This window comes from Azolla caroliniana, unplaced genomic scaffold (assembly GCF_043228905.1).
Source record: "Azolla caroliniana isolate FFs.n. ecotype wild unplaced genomic scaffold, voAzoCaro1.0.p SCAF_7, whole genome shotgun sequence".
NCBI classification, from domain to species: Eukaryota; Viridiplantae; Streptophyta; class Polypodiopsida; order Salviniales; family Salviniaceae; genus Azolla; species Azolla caroliniana.
Window position 1 is genome coordinate 2,023,400 of NW_028230442.1, and position 9,476 is coordinate 2,032,875.

Below are 9,476 nucleotides of genomic sequence, written 5' to 3' on the forward strand. Positions count from 1 at the left end.
TCAAGACCATCTAGTAGAGGTTGCTCGTTCTCACATGTAACCCATGAAGTTTATCTTTCATAAAGGCAAGGGTGAGATACATATAAAACCTCGACTTGCATTATTTATCTATTCACAACAAAACTATAATTATTTACTTCGCAAAGACTTAACATGAGAGTAACCCCTTGTTGAGATATCAAGCTCAACAAGATTTAGTTAGCTAGTCAACACACGTAACTTAGTAGTTACCTAGATAGAATCTAGTTAGTGTCTTAACCTTAAAGCCTTAAATAGGATTTTGTACTTGAGTGGGATATATTGTAGATCCTCCACTCCCATGTTCATTTAATATAGAACTTACACCTTTGTACCTATATTCTACTCACACATGTGCACCTTTGCACATGAGATGTATATATACCTCATTGTGGGTATTTTTGTATTTGATAATGCTTTTTAATATAGTTAATCATCCCCCATTTATATTCATAAGTGTAAGTTCCTCTCTCTCTTCTCTCACACACATACGCACACATATCACATAATCTTCTGCTACTTATCTTAATCACATAATTAGGTACTAATTAACCCGTAGTTAATTACCTAATCCTTAACATGGTATCAGAGCGGGTGGTTTAGCATGTCCACTTAGCCCACCCGACTCTTCATGATTGTGTGTTCGAGACACCGACGACAAATCCAGCTATCGGCTACAGTAGTGCCGCTACGTAGCACATGTACGTGATTGAAAATGAAAGGAAGAAGAAGAGAAGACACTAATCAACATGAACACACAAATGGGTAGCTCACTCCTTAGTGAAAAGCTAGACCAGAGCAATTATTTATCTTGGGAGTACAAGATGAACCAATACCTTGTCGTCCAAGGGTATTGGAGCTACATAAACGACGCACTCGAAATCAAACCCGACAACACAAACGTCAACTAACCAACGTGGGAGCAAGGAGCGAGTCGGGTAATGTATTTCTTGACAACATCTATCCACGACCACATGTTTAGCCACATTCGAGACGTGGGAGAACTTGAAGAAGATGTTTGCCGCCAACACGACCGCCTGAAAGCTTCAACTACTACAAGAGTTGAACAACATACGACAAAAGGATATGTTTGTGTCGGACTACACCGCCAAGATCAAGAGCATTTGCGACTCGCTTGGCTCCATCAACATAAACGTCGACAAAGACAAGATGGTTCAAGTATGCTTGGGCGGCCTTGCACAACGATTCGACTCGTTAAGGACGGCTATCCTAGCAAGGGAAAACCCTCCTTCGTTCTTCGCCCTTCAATCAATACTATTGGTCGAAGAGAACCACATCCGAACCAAGACCAAGATGTTGGAAGGACAAATGTTCTTCCCGAATTCGGATGGTGGCCAAGGACAAGGTCGAGTTGGTAGAAGAGGTCGATTCGATCCATCTCACAAAGGGAACTCAAACCTTCGACAAGAAGACGGAAGCCATCAAGGAACCTTCTGAAGCAGGGGGAGGTTCCATGTCGAACAAGGTCAATAAACAAGGCCCACCACTTGTAACTATTGCGGCAAAATTGGCCACAATTTTCATAGACAAGATGCCACATGGAATAGTGAGGTTTGAACCCATGAACTCCTGGTCTTATTGGGCAACCTTACCAGTTGAGCTACATCCATCTATGCATTATTGTATTATATAAGATCAACTTATTACATGGTAGATTGATCACTAGAACTTTCAAGAAACTTCTAGACAATGCATCTTCATGCACTCTCTAGAAGTTCTCTAGCTTTCATGCATACCTCCACATTCTTGTATAGATACTCGGGTGCACCTTGATTACAATCAAGGTGAACAACACTAGTTATGAAAGCATAATTCAGTTCTTGTTCTTTTATCTATTTTCTCTCTCTCTCTTGCTTGTTCACTTGTTTATGCTCTCTCTCCCATTATCTCTTAGTATTGAGCCTCTTCTACTTGTCCTTGACAGTCTTGTTCTCTTGCTTATGGTCTCGCTCTCTCTTAGTATTTAGCCTCAACCACCCGTTCATGACAGTTTGTTCACCTTCCCATTTTCTAAGCCTCGGCATGTTGGATCTTACCGAGAGAATAAATCAGCTCATGGAATCCATGCATCAACTTCAAGTTGAGAATGACAACCTGATGGAACTTGAAGAAAAAAACAACTCTCCTCCTGCATCAACAAATGTTCTACCTATAGAGCCTGGTCCCTCGTCTAGTCTTACTCCACCTCCTCCCCATCCCACTACAAGTATGGAGCCCAAGATTAGTTTACCTGACAAGTTCGACGACACAAGGAAGCACTTCCGGGGATTCATAAATTAGATCAAGCTTATTATCCAACTACAGCCTCAACGGTATGCGGATGATTTTCATCAAGTTGGTCTCATCGAGACCCTTCTGTCAGGAGCTGCACAAGCCCGGTTTGCACCGTTGATTGAAACTTCATCACCACTTCTACAAAATTTTCCTGCCTTTCTGGCAGAGTTCGAGGCAACATTTGGGGATATCGACCGACGCCGAACTGTCATTACCAAACTCTATTCATTACATCAAGGTATGTGTCTGGTATCCGTTTATGCCTCTGAATTTAGAAAATTAGCATATGATGTTCAGTGGGATGGCCAAGCGCTCTGTGACAATTTTCATCTGGGCCTTCGAAGCGAGATTAAAAATTTACTACTCAACTTTCCGGAGCCTACGTCATTGTCACAAGCCATCACGCAAGCAATTAGTTGTGACAATCGGTTGTTTGAGCTTCATCAAGAGGAACGAGCAACTTCAAGGTGGCAACCCCCTTCTTGAGCATTCACCAAAGCCATTGCCCCACTTATCTTACAGCTCGGGGACCACTAGGAGGTCTTAACGTTTTATGATATCACTTCACCGTGACATCCGGTCATCCTTGGTTTGTCTTGGTTGAAGGCGCAGAATCCACTTGTCGATTGGCGCAATCACTGGATTACTTTCTCCCAAACCAGCTCAGAGGTGCAAGCAGTATCTCATAATGCAACAACAATATGGCACAAATCGCTTTCATGTGCTCACCCTCCCATTAAAGCGGGAATCAACTCCAAGGCGGATGCTTACGTCCCAATCACAACAAGGACAATAGTGCATAATGCCTCTAATTCAAGCAATCCAATGAAGACAGCTACCGACTCACTACCGTCCAAGTATGAAGACTTCAGGGACGTGTTTGAGAAAAAGAATGTTGATCGCTTGCCTAAGCATCGACCCTACGATTGTCCGATCGATTTGCAAGAAGGTGTTAGTCCTCACTTCGGCCCAATTTATGGGTTGTCAAAACTAGAACTCCAGGCACTCCGAACTTATCTCGACGAGAACCTTGAAAAGGGTTTTATTCAACCCTCAAAATCACCAATAGAAGCTCCTATTTTGTTCGTGAAAAAGAAAGATGGCTCCTTACACCTTTGCGTCGACTATCGGGGTCTAAACAAGATTACAATTCGCAACTGCTACCCATTGCCTCTCATCCCAGAGTTATTGGATCGACTCTGAACTGGGTGGATCTTCTCTAAGATTGACCTACGGGGAACATACAATCTGGTACAGATCAAACCTGGAGATGAATGGAAACCCGCCTTTAGAACGTGCTACGGTCATTTCGAGTATAAGGCAATGCCTTTCGGACTCACTAATGCTCCTGCAATATTTCAACATATGATGAATGACATCTTCCTAGAATATCTAGATCACTTTGTTGTGATCTATCTAGATGATAACTTGGGCTTCTCTTTGAACATCAAGGAGCATACTTGACATGTCAAGTTAGTCCACACCAAACTTCACGAGCATGGACTCTATGCTAAAAGTGAAAAATGTGAATTTGATCGTACTTCTATAGAGTTTCTTGAGTATGTCATCTCGACACAGGGAATCACAATGGACATACGGAAATTCACGACTATCCAAGAGTGGGTTGTCCCAACTCGAGTACAAGATGTGCAATCATTCCTTGGTTTTGCCAATTTTTATCGTCGCTTCATCAAAGGATTCTCAGTGATTGCACAACCTCTCATTGCTCTTACCCACAAGGATGCTACTTTCAAATGGACAATAGCTACACAAAAGGCGTTCGACTTGCTGAAACAAGCCTTTACTATGGCACCAATCCTTTTACATCATGACCCCTCTAAGCCTTTCCAAGTTGAAACGGATGCTTCCGATTTTGCCATTGGGGTGATCATCCTTTCCCAGCTAGGTGAGGTCTATGTGCTTCACCCGGTGGCTTCCTACTCCTGCAAATTCATGGCCCAGAAATCAACTACCCCATATATGACAAGGAGCTTCTCGTTATTATTGTTGTATTTGAAGAATGGAGACCCTATTTAGCCGGGGTGCAACACCGTATCCAAGTGATTACCGATCACAAAAATCTAATATACTTTTCTGCCACACAAACTTTAAATCGTAGACAAACACGATGGTCAACTTTCTTGGCAAACTATGATTTTGAGACAATCTTTCGTCCCGGCGCTCAACACATGACGGCTGATGTCTTATCCCGTCGGTCTGAGTTCGAGCTCACTCCGAAGGATGAAGCCTATGTCCAGTAGTCCTAGAGTTTGTTAAAGCCTGACCAATTCTACACCTTCGCGACTTGCTTGCTCTGGGATGACTCTTTGCTCAAGCAAATAGCAAAAGCCACCACAACTGACAAGTTCGCCCAGAGTTCAAGGCAAGTATCACAAACCCCTCCCATGAACCCAAAAGGCATGATTTAGCTCGTTTTACAAATCAAGATAATCTTTTGTTTCGAGATAATCTTTTGTATGTTCCAGAAGGTCTGTGTCGGACCAGGGTGCTCCACGAGTGTCATGATGATCCACTTCTTGGTCCTTTAGGCGTTGCGAAAACCTTGGAGTTGATATCTCGGGGGTATTGGTGGCCACAACCATGGAAATTGGTCAAAGATTTCATTAAGTCACGCAACATTTGTGCTCGCTCTAAAGCATCTCATCATCAACCATATGGTCTCCTTCACCCTCTCCCAATCCCCAAATGGCCTTGGGTCTCTCTTTCCATGGATTTCATCACTGACCTTCCCTTTGTTAGTGGCTATGACTCGGCATTCGTCATGGTCAATCGCTGCACCAAGATGGCTCATTTTGCTCCATGTGCCAAAACCATTATTGGAGAGGAGACAGCCGATTTGTTTTTAAAAAATGTGGTTCGACTACATGGACTCCCAGATGATATCACTTCTGATCGAGGACCACAATTTGTGTCCAAATTCTGGCTTCGCCTTCTGCAAACCTTCGGTTGTACTGTGAATCTATCTTCCGCCTATCATCCGCAAACTGATGGACAAACGGATCAGGTTAACCAAATCCTAGAACAATACTTGCAATTCTCTCTAAGCTACCAACAAGACAACTAGGTTGACCTTCTCCCACTTGCCGAGTTCGCCTACAACAACTCTTTGCATGCATCTACAGGAGTTACTCCATTTTTCGCAAACTACGGTCTCCACCCCCGCTTCAACATTCCGTTTCCCTCTTACTCTGTCAATCCATCTGCGGAGGACCGAGCACGTCTTTTGGAGGATGTACATTGTGACCTTTCCTTGGAGTTCACCCTCGCTAGCAAACACTACAAGGAGCAAGCTGACCGTCTTCGCTTAGATGCTCCTCGGTTCGAGGTAGGGGACTTTGTTTGGCTTCTTCGTCACAATATTGCCATCACTTGTCCTTGTCCAAAGCTTGATTACAAGAAGTAGGCCCTTTCCGAATCATCGAGAAAATTGGTTCCATTGTTGTCCACTTAGAGCTACCATCCCACTTCCGTATTCATAATGTATTCCATGTCTGCCTTCTGGAACCTCACCATATATCTGAAATCCCCGATCGACACTCTTCTCCTCCACCACCAATCCAACTCTCGGCCAGAGAAGAATATGAGGTCAACCAAATTCTCGACTCTCGTCTCTTCCGTCGCCAACTTCAATACTTTGTCCTCTGGAAAAGGTACCCGATCTCCGAAGCAACATGGGAGTCGGCACACCATCTCAACAATTTCATGAACGTTATCCATGGAAAGGCGGCATTAGAGGGAGGATAATGTCATAGACAAGATGCCACATGGAATTGTGGGGGTTGAACCCATGACCTTCTGGTCTTATTGGACAACCTTACCAGTTGAGCTACATCCATCTATGCATTATTGTAGATTGATCACTAGAACTTTCAAGAAACTTCTAGACAATGCATCTTCATGCACTCTCTAGAAGTTCTCTAGCTTTCATGCATACCTCCACATTCTTGTATAAATACTCGGGTGCACCTTGATTACAATCAAGGTGAACAACACCAATTACGAAAGCATAATTCAATTCTTGTTCTTTTATCTATTTTCTCTCTCTCTTGCTTGTTCTCTTGTCTATGCTCTCTCTCCCGCTATCTATTAGTATTGAGCCTCGTCTACTTGTCCCTGATAGTCTTGTTCTCTTGCTTATGCTCTCGCTCTCTCTTATTATTTAGCCTCAACCACCCGTTCGTGGCAACGAGGAAGAGGGGTGTCGGAAGAAGAGAAGTAAGTTGGCTTCAACAAGCCAACAACTCACAAATTACGCCACCAACTCCGAATACGACGGCTACGGTGGGCTATTTGTAATGAGACATAGAGTGAACTCTATGACGGTCTCCGACTCCACAAGCACCTCCAACTCGGAAGACGTGTGGTTCATCGACTTTGGCGCCTCAAATCATATGACATCACACCAAGAGTGGTTTCATGACCTAAGAAAACCGGATCGACCCGGCTACATAGAGATGTGAGACAACACCACACATCCCATTCGGCATATCAGCAATGTCCCATTCAGGAAAGAAGGCGAACAAACTTGCATCAAGAATGTCTTGCACGTGCCCACAATAACAAAGAATTTGGTCTCGGTCGGCCAAATCGTGGAGCAAGGCATGCAAGTTCGTTTCAACAAAGAAGGATGTTTCATCGAGAAAGATGGCTGACTCATAGCTAAAGGACGGAGAGATGGTCGAATGTTCATTCTCGATTCAAACGAGGTGAAATCGGCCATGTATGCCAAAGGTCTCAAATTTGAGACAAGCATCGAGTTGTGGCACAAGAGAATCGGCCACATAAACCTCCAACGTCTCCGAGTGATGCAATCAAAGGCGGTCGTCATCTGACTTCTGGCATTCGAGTTGAAACGAGTCAACCGAGTGTGCGAAGCGTGTCAACTCGGCAAACAACATCAACTCCCATTCTCGAAAGAGAGCTACGTAAGCAAAGGCCTCCTCGACTCGACGTCATACATTCGGATGTATGGGGACCGGCTCAAACTCCGACGATTGACGAATGTCGATTCTACGTCACCTTCACTGACGATAACTCCCGCTACACGTGGATCTTCCCGATGAAGAAGAAGAGTGAAGTGCTCTCCCACTTTTGAAAGCTCAAGAACCAAGTCGAAAACGAAACCAGTCGGCACAATCGATGCCTACAATCGAATGGAGGAAAGGAGTACTTCTCCGACGAATTCATCTCCTACCTCTAAGGTGAAGGCATTCGTAGAGAATTCTCATGTTGACGCACACCCCAACAAAATGGAGTAGTTGAAAGGAAGAATCGGCACATACTCGAGGTAGCATGCACCATGATGCATGAGAAGCACATGTTGAACTTCTATTGGGCCAAAGCGGCATCCACGGCCGTCTATCTCATGAATCGATGCACCATTAACGGAGTGCATGAGCTAACTCCATACGAGCTCTTTATCAGGAGGAAGCCGATCCTGTCGCACCTCAAAGTGTTCGGAAGCATTGTGAATGTATGCATCCCGAACAAAAACCAATAGAAGCCCAACGCGAAGTCGGAGAAATGTATCCTCGTAGGATACTCGTCCGAGAAGAAGGCATACAAGTGCTTCGACCCGAGCGGTTCGGGTGAGTCGAGACGTAGTCTTCAATGAATCGGCATCTTGGTATAAGCCCGATTCGGCTCCACCCGGCTCGACCGAGGAAGAGTTGAACGTCAACTCGGATGACGATCTTCGGCCAAGCCTTTCACCAAAGGACCATCCAAGCTCTACCGAGCTAAGTGGACCACCCGAGCCTTCAAGCCTTTCAAGCGCGTCTCAACTAGGGGCTATATCGGACAAAGGGAAAGGTAAAATGCCCGAATACGAAGTCAACCACCCCGACAACAGTGATTCAGATGTGTCGGCTCCCTCACTAGACAGTGAGTTTGGTGTACCCATCATTCGAACACCTGGAGTAAAGAAGGCGCTCACATTGGCGAGCGAAAAACTTCGACGCTCATCTAGAGAGAAGAACCTCGTCACTCGGCTCAGCTACAACGAGTATATGGCCCATCATTATGCCTTCGCGATGAAGGTAGCAGCCGAACAAGAGCTCGAGCACTCTACCGAAGCGGCTCGTGACCCACGATGGGTGGAAGCAGTCGGCCTTCGCCCATTTCACACTACAAGCCTTCGTCACCAGCTTGAGGAGGAGGAACCGAGACTGCCTCGAAAAGGCCGAAGAAAACCGAAGGCCGGAGGGAAGCCGACAAAAGCCAAAGCGGACGTCGGACGCCTCACACTTGAGCTTTAGGGGACGTGTTGAGATATCGAGCTCAACTAGATTTATTTAGTAAGGCAACACACATAACTTAGTAGTTACCTAGATAGAATCTAGTTAGTGTGTTGACCTTAAAGCCTTAAATAGGATTTTGTACTTGAGTGGGATACATTGTGGATCCTCCACTCCCATGTTAATTTAATATAGGACTTACACCTTTGTACCTATATTCTACTCACACATGTGCACCTTTGCACATGAGATGTATTAACATAGATTGATCCATGCGTAATATTCGTGGTATTCTACATCCGCAATATTCGCTATATTCGAGAATATAAAACGGCCCCAAGAATATTATAAAACCATTCGTTTAGATGTATACATACATACATACATATATGATATATACATATATGTGTATACACACATATCACTCATATATGTATATACACAAATACATCAATAATTAATTAACTGACTAATATAATAATTAATTAGTTCACTAATACATTAATTTACTAATGCATTAATTGATTCACTAATACATTAATTAATTTACTAATACATATCTTAATTCATTCAAAAATATGAGTTATTAAGTTAATTAATTAATAATCAATTAATTAGGGCTTCTACTAAACTTAGGGTTTCAGTGAGAGCCTGAGTTGAGGACGTAGGGTTTTAGTGAGAACAGGATGTAGGATTAAAATAGAGCATGAGAGGGAGTTGAGGACGTGGGCTCAAAAGAAAGTACTACTGTCTAAATTAGGTTTATGACAGAAATTAGGGTTTTCAGCTGAAACCCTAATTTTCTAGCCGAGAACAAGATGCAGAGGAAAGCAAGGGTGGACAGGGAGTAGGGTGAGGCTTCCTCGCTCGCTCACGAAGAAAAACTGTTTTTTATTTTTTATTTAA